General features: G+C 43.9%; 1 long non-coding RNA gene across 1 annotated transcript; it reads right to left on the reverse strand.

Moving 5' to 3' along the window:
• Nucleotides 1–565: 565 nt before the first annotated feature.
• On the reverse strand, nucleotides 566–3,248 carry LOC143001722 (uncharacterized). Its single transcript, XR_012963718.1, has 3 exons — nucleotides 3,126–3,248; nucleotides 2,021–2,316; nucleotides 566–1,711 (listed from the first exon to the last, which is right to left on the reverse strand). It is a non-coding gene; the product is annotated as an uncharacterized LOC143001722 (long non-coding RNA).
• Nucleotides 3,249–14,126: the final 10,878 nt, after the last annotated feature.

Raw genomic sequence — 14,126 nt, forward strand, 5'->3', positions numbered from 1 at the left:
ATATGAGATCCTCTATTAGACTTCCCCAGAATGTCGATGAGCAATTTCCAGTGATAGAATGAGAGGAGGCGGAACAACACAAACATCATCAACATGCCTCTTTTTCTCATTTTCTCTTTTCCAAAACAACACGTCCATACTGGTAATATCCCTCACTCAGCTTGGCTTTAAATCTTTAAAGTCTAAGCAGTTTATTCTCTTTTGGTATTGGTGATATTGTTTATCAGACATCGTAGTCGTTCTCAAAATGAAGAAAAATGAAACGAGACCCATTCATCGCTGCATCATGATATCATCGCACAAACCGAGTCCCTTTGTCTGTCCCCGTCTATTGTTCTCCTCACCTTCACCAATGATCTGAAATAAAAAGTAATTTGTTAACACATTCAGGCGTGATAACTTGATGAGTCATAACCACTTATCCATCTGGCAGAGCTGTGAGAAAATGGCCCGTCTCTTCCAAATTCTTGCCGAATATTCGAGGCCATAAACATTATCGAGGCTGTTGAACGGTGACCAACGTTGCTTTGGGGGAGGGGGGGGGGTGACATCATCACGCTGCAGGGACATCTCATAGATTAGTTTATTTATTGAGGTTAGTTAGTCGGAGGAAGCGACAGGGTGTCGGTTTTCTCTCGCAAAGAAATGTAATCTAATCTAATCTAATGTTTGTTCGTTAGTTATACCCGCGTACCTCCAGAATGCCTCGACCTCCGGTGTGCAAACGCGCACACAACAGGTGAGCCGTGCGCATTGTCAGAAAACAAACCCCCACTCACACGCAGACTTCATACACGCACAAGGACGAGAAATATTGTCATTTTCAACACTGATGCCATTATTTTCTGGCAACACACCATTTAACACGAGTTAATTGCTTTCTCTCTTTTGTCTCTTTCTGCGTGTGTGTACTGATTACCTCTTCTCAGACGAGACAGGGTGTTGACGGAAAAGCACATTTGCTATAATAATTGCGCTCCAGGTACGCCGCGTACCAGGTATCAACAATGTTCCCGTTGTCGCCATCCCCGAATGTGGTTGAATGACAGCATCAATGCAAATTTTTAATTAACTCCGTCCACATCTGATCTCCTTGGTTACGAAGCTTCTGTTACGTTTATATTCACATTGAGTCATTTGATGCTTATATCCAGATATTTAAATATAAACACAAGCAAAGATCTAGAGAGTAACAACAAGAATAAAGAACATTTGAGAGATCCTACATGTATTCAGCTTATTGTTTTTTTATTAGTAGTAAATAATTGAAATTTGCTGCATATGATTCTAATTTACAAATTTACAAAAACAGAAGTATTTTCAAGCGAACATGATTAGTGACCTTCAACAGAAGTGCAAAGTGCAATCATATATGTGTATGTACAGTGTGTAGCATATATATTTGTTACCTTCATTCAAATGTGTTACTATTATACAACCCTTTCTACTGTACAGAAGCAGTTAAGCTTTTATTATAGTGCATTTTTACAGCTGTGAACTCTACAGTACTATGTCTCCTTTAAAACTGGACGATCGCAATGAAACACAATCACAACATGGCTGAATATATCTAATATTAAAGGTGATATATCCCTATTAAGTCAGATTTGAAGATTAGAAGAAGGTGTCTGAGTCCCCTGCAGGGTCTTGGAGGAGGACGACATGTTGACAATCAAGGCAGCTTCGGTGGTCCTGTTCCCACGGTTACATTCTGCGAATACATGAACAAATCAAAACCATTTCCGGACTAACACTCAAGATTGTACGTCTTCAGCAGCTGGTAAAGTCGCTTGGTTAGAGCATTTCTTACCCTTCTTGGAATTTTAATCACAGTGAGCACACAGCGGGGAAAAAACACAAATAACTTCTAAATGTCAAGGTTGAGTGTTCCACATTCCCGCTCATCTGCACAGTAAATTATTTCCACTTCTGCTAGCTATTAGGGCGAGCAGAAATCACGACCATGTGATTTTATAAGCATCGTATCTCCCCCCGCCCCCTCCTATTTTCTGAGACTTACACATCCACATCCGAATACACGAGCCACAAAAGGCGATGACGCTGGAGATCTGCAGCGCCCTGCCACACTCCGGGCTCATTAGACAGTCCCTGAATTTCAGGCAGCACTTTGGACAGGCACATCCCGAGTCTTTACTCTCAGTTTCCTCGGAGTATCTCCCCGGCTGGGTTTGTCTCACTTCCTGCGGCTTTTCCTCCCACACTTCACTCGCTCCCCGTCCCATAACAGCCAGGTGTTGGTGACGCGCTCACAAAAGGCAAAGAGGAAGACGGTGTGCGGTTAGATGGATCAGATGTCTGCGAAGTACAGAAAGAGAAAGAACAGGAATGTGAGAAGGGAGGTTCCACTATTAATATGCGACTCTCAGACACACACACTCTCATCCATGACTCACTTCGCTCACTAACGTCAGGGTTTGTTTTGTTTTGTGGCAGCTCTTAGTGTGATTCACTCCCGGCCGATTGATCAGGCTTGGGTGTGTTTTTACATCATCTGCTTCTAGTTCAGTTCAGTTATAGGAATGTTTGCAACTACCCGGGTCACATTCCTGGCCGTACAAAACACAACACGCCACATTTTGAACACATAAAGAGGAAATGACAGAGTTAATACGCTGAAAACATCTAGGATTTTACCGCACACAACAACTTATACTGAACATTGGAGGATTTAAACCTTATCTTAAATCTCCCTTCGAACTCTTTATTGAGTGAAGTCTCATTAATCTGACGTATCAACATTAAGTCTCCCACACTGATGAGCCTTCCTCCTGCCACAAGTTGAGCCTCCTGTTTTAACAGTCAGATACGATCGCTCCCCATGGATATTATCAGATATTAAGCGATTACCTGATGGTGGAATAACATCTTATCTACGCCATCCAGTGGCTCCACATTTATTACCACTGACAGTAAATTAGATTGCTGGCATCTGGCGGGTAAACTGGCATTTTGAGTGCACCTTTCCATCTCATTCTGCTTTCAAAACCCCATTGGTTTTCAATCATAAGTAATGAAATTCCATCATCCTCCTCGGCCATGAAAGCGACTTGGAAAGGAAGTGAGAGAAGGCCATTAAGAGTGGAGAAAACGAGTAATGGTCTTACCCTTTGCCTCGCCGTCGGTTTGAATCTCTGCTCTCTCGTGAGGTGAGCTTTCCTTAGAGGAGTGCACTTTTCACACACGCGCACACACACAGGCAGGAGTACATGTTAATGTCAGGCTCTGCCCACATGAACAGGGTGGGTGTGTTAACAGGTTTTACCGGTTTGACCACAAGGATTGTCTGCCGCCTACATCTTAGTTTACAGCAAACAAGCCATTTTATTTATTGTGGACAGACACACGGACACGCAGACAGATAGAGGCACGTGGGAAAAAATCTGTCATTCTATTCCCGTAAACACAGCAGAAAGCGGATTTTTATCTCAACTGACATCTGCGAAATTTCAATATTTCATTTGCATAATTCCTTCAATTAATTCATCCCCACATGCTGCCATATTGGCTTTTAATAGCTAATAACACATCCCATTTCTTCTCCGCCACGCAAGAGAATGTGCCGCCCAAAACCGCCTTGCTCACTGTTGGCATGTGGGAACGCAATCAAGTAGTAATAAATAGTTACAGGGGAATGATTAATGAATTTGATCAAATATTTCATTACGCCACCAACAACAATGGATCCTGAAAAGTAATTTGAGGAAGCAATTAATGCGCAAATAATTCGAATACAGTCTTAGATTCTATTAAGGAAGGAAACCATTAATCAACCCTCAAAATAATGTACCAACGCAAAAATTGTAAGGATTTATTAATTTTCTATCACAATACAATCTGGAATTATGCGATTATGAAGATATTTGAGTGTCTCCGATTGTGTTGTCAAGCCATAACACAAGGCGTGTTTTGGCATGTCTGGCTCATACGTGTTATGAACATACACACAATGCTTTTGTCCACCCAAGGACTTGTTGCACTTCAGCGAATACAATGTTTCATAATGAAGCAGAATGAATCAATACTCTCCATTCTACCTCCACAGCCACCGTAGAATAGTATCAGTTGTCTCGGGGCAAGCCGTAGGGTTGAAGCCAACACAAGGGGATGTGCCTTTCAGTGTGCTTATTGACAGATGGAGAGAATTATATTCCATTCATCGCTTATCATATTCTGACATCCATTTGTGTCCGTCAAGGTTGCCTATCCATAAATCCACAGTGTCGCCGCTTTCGCCCCCGTGCAAGGTTGAGAGTTGCGCTGCCATTTGCTATTCAGGCTATTCATGGCCTTGCTCCAATCCCGTCGTAATTACATATTTGTGACAAAACAGGCAGCCAGTAAGCTAATTAATTTGTGTTCGGGATCAAATAATGCAGGTTTTGTTTTGGAATGAAATCAAATAATGAATGAGTCCGTAAATATCAGCGTGTATCGATTCTCAATGTAAATGTAGATTGTGATGGTTTCAATACCTAGCACCTTGAGCAAGACCTACTGGGTGTGTAGGGATTGGAGAAGGTCCATGAGTTGTTTACTAAATATTCTTGCATTGTCATGTCATAGCAACAACGTGTTCAAATCCAGCTGTTATGTGGACTCAATGTGTCTGCATGCGTGCATTCACACACACATTAGGTGAACTGGAAGCACACAATCGCCCGTAAGGTGTGAGTGTGAGCTCGGATGAGTTTGTTTGTCTCCACGCGTCAGCCCCGGTGATCTGTCCTCACTGTGCCCCTGCCTCTCACCCAATGCATGCTGGGATGCTGCTCCAGCCCCCATGCAGCAGCGCCCCTGCACAGCATAAGCAGGTCAAAGAGAAAGGATTTTGATTTTACTCCTGTGACTCTATGCATTATGGATAAAATCAAAAACTTGGGAAAACTCTATTATGACACTATTGTGTGTGCGTGTCGCAGAGCAGCCGGGTTCCTGCCAGGATCAAAGCTGTCCTGGATCTCATAAAAAAACACATTCCAACTCACCTGCACAAAGAGCAGAATCAGAATCATCTGCCTTCTTCTGCCTGTTTAATGGTAAGAAACCATAGCGTCAACACGCTTAAGCAAACAAGCCGCAGCATCAGGGTGTCAGCTGTTTGTGCGTGTTTGTTTGTGATGGAACAGCAGGATACAGCGTTTTCATTTTCAATTCCTCCATATTTTTCTCTGCTCAGTTGTCGTTTTCACCGAGCAGATATTACTGTATATCCCGATATGTGGCAGAATCTTAACAGCCAGTCCTCATCAAAGTACTTCCCATGTTGCCAACGCCACCTCAGGATGCATAATTTCAGTTTTTTGAGTTATTCACGCGTGCACGCTGTTTCGGGGAATTGTCGGGGAAACTTTCAGGACATCTGCAACCGGGCTGGAGCAAAATCACAAATGATGTGCTTGCGTGTAAAAAAAAAAAAGAAAAAAGAAGAGGAGATGAAGTAAACATGGACTTCCCTTGATGTTGCACCTGTCACCATCAAGCAGAATAATGCAGCAGAGTCAAGATGACAGGAAAATCCTGCCTTCAGGCCGTCGCTCCTCGATGGTACAAAGGTGCCACTGGCTTTCATCGGCATTTGTCAGAGTGTCTGTCAAAGTGTCAGAGATGGATGTCGGTCTCTGCTCCGCTGCTCTGACCTTAGTGGATAGTGGGTGTGGATAGTTTGGCCCGTCCAGGGGAGACCCATATGTTTTGCTGCTCTGCCTTTTAGGTAAATAAAAGAGGAAAATCAGGACAACTGCTCAGCTCCAAGCTCCAAGACCATATTTAGCTTGCACTGAATATCACTGATGTTCATTAGCATTACAACATACACACATACACACACACATTCTGTAAGTGGTGTACCAGGAAAGAAAATCTGTGAAAATCCACACATTAATGAGCCGCTACATGTTGCATTTAAGAGCTACACTTTGTAATGGTGTAAAAGTGAATTAACATCTTTGCTTTAGAGCGCTGCACCTCAAGAACCAAGTGTGTGTGTGTGTGTGTGTGTGTGTGTGTGTGTGTGTGTGTGTGTGTGTGTGTGTGTGTGTGTGTGTGTGTGTGTGTGTGTGTGTGTGTGTGTGTGTGTGTGTGTGTGTGTGTGTCTGTGTGTCTGTGTGTCTGTCTGTCTGCATGCTGCCACAGGGGGGGTTGTGTGGAGAGCTGCAGTGTTGTGTTTGTGTGGGTGTGTCAAGAGTGTGTGTGAGAGACCAGATCAAAGCTTCCCATTTAAATAAACTGACTAATCAATTTGGTGGGCTCGTATACTAAGATGTGCGAGCCAAGTACAGTTTGAAACATCACCCAGATTTAATGTAGCAAGTCTTTCATGGCAGTACAAAAAAGAGGCCAGAAACAGGACAAATTAAATCTGCTGCTGTTCTCAATGAATTTCTCTTAAAAGTGATTTTGAGGTAAACAAATGAATTCGCCCTGACAAACTTGGCCTGAGCATTTATATCCTAATCAAAGAAGCTCTCAGCGGGGGGATGATGTGTGGAGGCTTGAATATGTTTTATTTAATAAGGGATGTGCACATAAATCAACATTAAAACATAAACCGGCCAAAGTTACTCAGCAATTTTCACCTGGGGGTCATTTAACAAATATTTCAAACCTGCAAAGATGAAGATACAGTTCGACACTTTGCATTAAACGAGAGCAGATCGAGAACTAATAACAACTTTTATCTTATTGTGCAACATTCAGGTATTGGTTGAACCAAATCCTAGTTGTTAATGGATCAGATTGACACACATATTGTAGATTGATTGGATACAGAGACTCCAGCAGGAAGCTCAGATTTTGAGGACATGAGAGTTGACAGTGATTGACTGATTGCCGGCCTGTTGTTGATACCAGCCCAGGCAACAACGAGACAACGAATCAACCGGCCCGTAAAAGCAGTTAGACTCAATCACTGTGAAGGAAAAGAGCTTGTTTGGGAGGCACACAGACAACATTTCTTGGTTCTAACTACATAACTAAATCAGATCTTACCCAGGGCCCTGCACTGGTGAACGGGAGAGATTATTTCACCCCAAGGTGGTTTAAGGTAAGACGTCTCACTCTCTCAGCCTGCTTTGCTGACAGATAGTGTGTGTGTGTGTTTATGTGTGTACTGGGGTGCAAGTTTCATTGTGTCGACTTGGTGACAGCTCTTAGTCTGCTCAGGATTGGCAGGCGTGCTGAGATGGCAGATGCATGGCATTCATTGACTTGACTTTGCTCATTTTACTGATTAAGATCCTTTATTGAAACATACTACATACACGAGTATTTACACTCTAACATTAAAACCCGTGTAATGTCTTTTGCCGTCTGGTACGCTGCTGTATATATGTGCTGTTTGGCAAGCGTCAGGGACTTCATGGGCTACCCCGCGGGCATCATTGACCTCCATGTTGATAGCAGCGGCCGTATCATCCAACCGAAGCCAAATGGGAGAGATGTGTTGCAGTATAAGTAGTTGTGCGGTGGGCAAGGAAAGCTGGTGTTTTTGTGTATGATTTTGCCGATGTACAAGCCTCTGACAGCTGACTTTACTTTTACTGACACTACTCCAAATTTTATGAATTGTATTTCTTCCTGTGTTCATCCAGCTGCCAGTAGAAAACGTGTGTGAGCATGTGTGTGAGTTTGAGGTCGTGTGAAGGCTCTTGATTGCCTGTAGGTGTGAATGCCTCTGTGTGTCTGTGACAGGCCGGTGACCTGTCCAGGGGTGCACCTTGTCTCTGATTGGCTCCAGCCCAACCTCCATGACCCTGCTCAGAACACTCTGGTGCACAGGTTGGAATAGATGGAAGTCACCTTTGTTGTGGAGGAGTTAAAGGACATTTGGAAAAACTGTTTTTTGTGTTAAAACGTCTCATCCTCTCAATTATGTATGCAGATTGAATCGGCTCTCCAAGTGAAGGGCTGTGATTACTGGATTAGACGACACTTTATTTCACAGAGCAGCCTGTAAAATACTATAATATTACCATATGCCGTAAAAAAATAACGGTAAACAGGATGGAAAAAAGATGAATAAAAGTCATTTCCCCCTGCTATAAAAAAAACAAACATTATATCCTTGCCAGATTATGGACCGCACTTGTAGCTGCAAATACCTTTGCCACTGCTGTTGTCTTCCTGAGGGAGCTTCAAACTGCACATTTTCTCATTTAACACTCCATAATTTCCAGTCTAGCAGTCGAAACCTTTCACCGACGACCTTTTAACCCCTAACACGACACAGTCAAACACGCAAACGGCTAATAATTAATGTAATCACACGGACACTTGCGCGCTGCCAAATTGCGCCTCACGCCGCGTCTCGAAATGGGAACTTGCCAGAGGACGAGATAAACAACGGCGGACTCCCCGACGCCTATAATTTCACACATTACAATATCTGTGTGCGTACAATACAAAGCAATTAACTGTGATTTGCTATAGCTGAGCTCAGACGCAAGTGTCAGTTTATTGTCAATGCCGGGAGAGCGGAGACGATTCCACCGAGAGCCACAACTCCTGTTCTACTTTGGAAACCCGGCTTAATTGAAAGCGCTTATTCTCACAGGTTATTGCTTTTCTTGCACGAGAATCTGTTTTCTCTCATTCCACTGATGTTCCTCGTGTTTTATAAACTGGAAATTATAAAAGGAATTAAAAACTTTGAGAAACTTTGAGTGGAAATTGCTTGAAATTCGCCCTTGAGAGGTTCAGGCGTTCTGGTTAATCCACCTCAGTGTTCCGACCGCATTCCGTCCATTCATGACTGCCACTCTTCATCGCTTCTTGTACTTACTCTGCCACTTTCTCACGTCCCTCCCATTCATCCTCTCTCAATGTGGATACGTAGAACCCTGGGTGCCTTTGTGGGTGCTGGGTGGGGGTCAGTGACAGTTGAATGGCTGTCAAACATGCAGATGTGACCTTGATCATCCCTGTGGTCATAAAGTCAGCTATTACGCCACAGAACGCCGTTAATTCCGCTGCTACACAAGCGTGAAATACAACCAAGACATCCATTGGGTTGTGACAGGTCGCCATGGCTCCCACTGTCCAAATCGCACCTCTGACGGCCAGGTAGATAAATGAAATCCACCGCAAGAGGATGAATAATGTGCAGCGCTGATTTGTTTACTGTAGAAACCACAATAATTCATTAGGAGGATATAAACTGTTTCATTAAAGGGTTGGCAATATCAACGTTACGTGCTTTGTTTTTGTTATTTTCACACATTTAGAGTGTGTCGAACATTGTCAGCGTTCCAAATACTTGAGGAAATGCATCCATTGAGACAAACCCATACGTCTTGATTCGCCCTGAGATATTTGTGTTTGGTTTGTCCTTGTGGCAGGATTGTTGTTGTCGGCCACACACACACACACACACACACACACACACACACACACACACACACACACACACACACACACACACACACACACTGGGAGACTATGCCAGACTTTTATTCACGCTAATCCAGTTGTAGCATATGTGGCGTTCACTTACCGGGCCTTTGCTTTTTATTGCGGCGTGAAGAAATGGAACCGGGGATCCATCGCGCCTTCATTCAAAAGGCAGGCCTGCACAAATGTCACCGTCTGTGACCTGGGACGGTACGTAAAAGGAAACAGCCATGACGTCTTCTCTGTGTCCTTGTGTGAAAGTAACAACCCGACCAGGACAGGCGGTGCAGACTGAGTTTGACCACATATGAAATGCACCATTTAGCCCGTGTTTGCCATTCCTCCCTCCACTCAGCATGAAGATAATTGGATATAAAACGTCAGTGAAAGTCTCGGCGGCCTCTCAGGCCCTATTCAAACAATAAAACACCATTAAACCTAATCAGCGGCGCTTTAAACGTGGCAGACAAGGGTAGACAGTCTGTCCTATAATACACATTGATGTAATTGTTGGCGACCTTTACCCCCTTGTAGGATGTCAAATATCTTTATGTTTCCTTCTTTATGTCGGCGCATCACCTCCAACCTCCTCCCGCGCTCCGTCGTTGCACCCCTGACTGTGTTTTATGTCGCGCTAATCTTTTATCAAATTACACGGCCGGCCCGAAGTCGAACAGACGTCTGCAATAACATAATGAAAATCTCTCAGCGCCGCCATGTCAGTCCACATAAAGGAGACTCTGTGGGCAGCAGTAACACCGATAGCCGCCATTCCTCCCCTCGCACTCTCCTTTTTTGATGCCTTGTGACCCGTTGTGTGTAGAAATCTAGACCTTTTAAAGTGCATCACGTACCATGAATAATGAAACGTATAAGCAGACTTGCAGCTCTTGTATTTTCTCTTCATGTCTCTTATCTTTCAAATATCTATAATGTTAACTTCAGTAGGATCTGTGTGTAGAGTTGTAGTTGAGATTCCTTCTGCTAAAAGGCCTTTTGATTTATTCATTAATGGTCATTCACTCACACAAATCATAACTTTAAATCAGCCCAGGTCGCCAAAAACACGGCATTGTTATTTGTTGACGATGTAACCCTCACCGGCGGGGTTGGTGGGGACGTATATTTGTCTAAATGCGGCGGTGTGAGACTGTGTGGCAGGCGCAAAAGCTGTGAAATATAGTGGCAGTGAAGGAGGCAGCATAAACCTGGCCACTCCAACTTTTTTAATTTGGATTGGCACGTCAGCTGCCAGAACAGCAATATTTTTTCCTCAAGTCATTTTCCGAGTATCCTGCACTGAAGCGGAGTGGCTCTCAATCATGTTTGGCAGAAAGGACTTTATTGAAGAATACCGAGATAGGATTGGACGCCGGACACACACACACACACACACACACACACACACACACACACACACACATACACACACACACACACACACTCACTCTCTCACACACACACACACACACACACACACACACACAGACAGAGGGATGATGTGTGGTTGGTAGTGGCGGGGTGATTATATTGAATTGTTGGCATCTGAGTTTCATTGTCGCTAACAAGTTATGCGCTCAGTCATCTAATGCATTTAAATCTACTCCTTAGACTCTAGTTTGTGGAGCCACGGAGTGTTTTTAAGCGATTAAGGCCCGGAGATTGACTGGAGGACTTGCTGGCATAATAAATTGCCCGTTATTAAATTTTACTTGGCCAATCGATAATTAGAGGGCTTCAGCACAGAAACGAGAGAATTCAAACCCAAGACTGGGATCGGCTCTCAGCAGAGACGCGATAGAAAAGCAGTCACAATACTCAATGTAGCTGCAGTATATGAGGGTATATCTACCATTCATTACCAAACTGTAGGTATATACGCTCTTATGAATTATTTGTTGTACTGATACTTACGTATTGTACGCTGATAAGTGTGTTAAACGACTCAAGGCTAGCCTCCTCTGCCAAACTTCTTCATCCTTCATGAGATCTCATAAGCGCCCTTCACGCACCTCCGTCCTGCTGAGAATAACCTGACAACACAAAAGTCGTACACGATGCTGGAATGTCAAGACGAAAAAGTATTCAAGTTTCTGCGTCAGCGCCGAATCCGTTCAAGGACCCGCTTGACTGAAACACAGCGCCTATGAATCGGCGAGGTAATGGGAAAGATGCTCTGCTGACAGGCAACAAAGACCCAGGGTCATGTTTTTCCTTCCACGCGTAAATCTCGCCCTCCTCTTGCCCCCTGCCCGCCCTTCTCGTCCGTGTGCCGTCTCTCCGGCCATCTTGACCAGTTGCGCGGCGTGATTTATGCCTCGGCGCCGGGTCTACGACGGAAAATTCAATTAAACGGAGGAACATAAATAGAAGATAAATGAATAAGTGCCCTCACCTCCCCTGCTGTGCTCGTTTTTTCCGCGGGGCCTTTTGTCCACATGAGGATAAATTAAAACGCATCGCCGTTGAGGAATGTTTGCATAAAAAAGGCGCGACTCGTTGTGTTATAATTAATTTTATCTGCGGATTTGGCGCTGCACAGGTTACTGGACAAAGAGGGACGCTTCAAGGGACACATATTCATACATATTTAGAAAGGCATTGTACATCTTTGAAAGGGCAGACAAAGAGACGAGGAGAGACAGACGGAGACACACAGAGAGAGAGAAAGAGATAGAGATCCAATATCTGCACTTGAGAGGAGAACAGTGGAGATGTAAACTGTGGTTGTGTTGAGGAACAGGACACAGTTTTCCCCATATGTCACTGAAGGAGTCATTAGTTTTCCATAGTGTGGCAAGGAGGACAAGAGAATGCCATTACAGAGCCGAGTAAGATTAATGACACACGTGTAGCTGTGGTTCAACCCCAACCCAGGTATGACACACACACACACACACACTCTCTCTCCCTCCCTCCCTCTCTCTCTCTCCCTCCCTCTCTCTCCCTCCCTCTAAAGTCACTTTTGAGATTTGATACATAAACCCTCTGCAGGTCCCTTCCCCAATTTAGACCTGACCTTTCCGAGCCGCCGCCTCCACATCTGCAGCTACCTCCACAATGAAAACGGGATCAACTCTGGAAAGGACGCAATCAGTCTCCCCACGTTCTACCACTTAGGCAAAACAGCTGGTTGTTGACCAGCACACGCCCGGCTGTTGCTGCTGCTGCTGTTGTTAGTGCGTGTTCCATTGCAGAGCGCTTGATTTGCCAGGCGCCCTGAAGTATTTATAGACGCTTCTCATCCCAATGCTCCACATGTAAATGAAGCCTCATCATAAATAATCCATCAGCCCTATAAAAGGAAACAGGTACAAAATACTTGTTTCCTGCCATCATAATATGCCAGAGTTTATTTTCTGTCCTTCAGCATTTGTGCTTGAGTCACTTCCAGCTAGCTTCATTAATATATGACACCCCACTTCAGATGCCCTTGCTTGACAAGGAGTTCTAAATCTGTACAAGTGGCGAGGAGGACACTCGTCTTTGCTTTTGCGCGGGGCGCCAAGCCTGTCTTTCTACTTAAAGATGGAGCTAATTTATGCCGGGTGATAAAAAATACATAAAATAAAGGCAAGGAGTGGCCCGGGGCAAGAAATGGCAATAAAGGGTGCGAGGCCTTAAAGCCCATAATTCAAAACGATTTATACCTCAGAGGCGGGATGGAAAATGTTTCCGTAGTTTGTCACACGCTGTGCTTTCTCTTTATTAGGGACCGTAAACAAAAACCCTCGACACCTCAAAATAGGATCCTCATATTCAGTATTCTCATCCAAATTATTGTTGTTTGCTGTTTTCTCTAATTTGCTGGCGTCTGTCTAACTCTCCCCGCTCAATATTTTAGCAGTATTTGTCTAGTTTCTGTATAGAATATGCATATTTTTTATGAGCGTCCCCACGTTTGATTTATTTCAAACAAACAACACATTATTCAAAGTGAAGTCTGGTAGATTTTTAATTCATATACTGTATCATTCTGATTTGTTCCATTTGTGGGGTGAAATACGGCAGCGGTAATACAACATTTACACCAAGTGACAGGTGACCCAATTTCAACTGTGTGTGTGTGTGTATGCTCCCATGTGGCAAATCTGAGGTATGCATTGTAAACACACCTGAGAAGTTTGATATTTGTATTTTTTGATATTTGAGTTTTTTTAAGACAGGAAACTGGATAAGTCTCCCATTACAGATCTGAATTTGCTGACCGTCTGACTTGCGCACCATTTAACTCTTGACACTTTCCAACCCAGCGGTAATTGCCACACACGCCCCAAACTGCAACCCGTGCCCTATTTCCTCTCCTCTGCCGTTGCAAACCCGTAATGATGCTTTAGAAAGAAACAGCCTGAATAATTATTTCTATCGCAGGCTTCTGTTTGTCTTAAATTTGGAAAGTAAGTTCTTATTTGTGCAGACAGGTTGTTTTTGAGTTTTGGATATGGGCCACTTGAAAAGGGACAGCAATTGTAATTTCAAACAGCTGTCACAAAAATCTGATAAAGGTAGAAAGAAATGGAATTGATGCTTTGGTCATTGCGTGTGGACTCATGTTCTCCCCGTGTTTGTGTGGCCTCCAGATGCTTCCTCCCACATGCAGGTTAGGAGAAATGGGATTCTGACTGGCGATCTATCCAGCATGTCCCCTCCCTCCCACCCAGTACAGGCCCTCTACCTCCCCATGACCCTGAGCAGGATAAGCAGGTCTGGGAAATTGA

Source organism: Genypterus blacodes, unplaced genomic scaffold (genome assembly GCF_046128005.1).
Source record: "Genypterus blacodes isolate CSIRO-AG114 ecotype Tasmania unplaced genomic scaffold, CSIRO-AGI_Gbla_v1 ptg000055l_1, whole genome shotgun sequence".
NCBI classification, from domain to species: domain Eukaryota; kingdom Metazoa; phylum Chordata; class Actinopteri; order Ophidiiformes; family Ophidiidae; genus Genypterus; species Genypterus blacodes.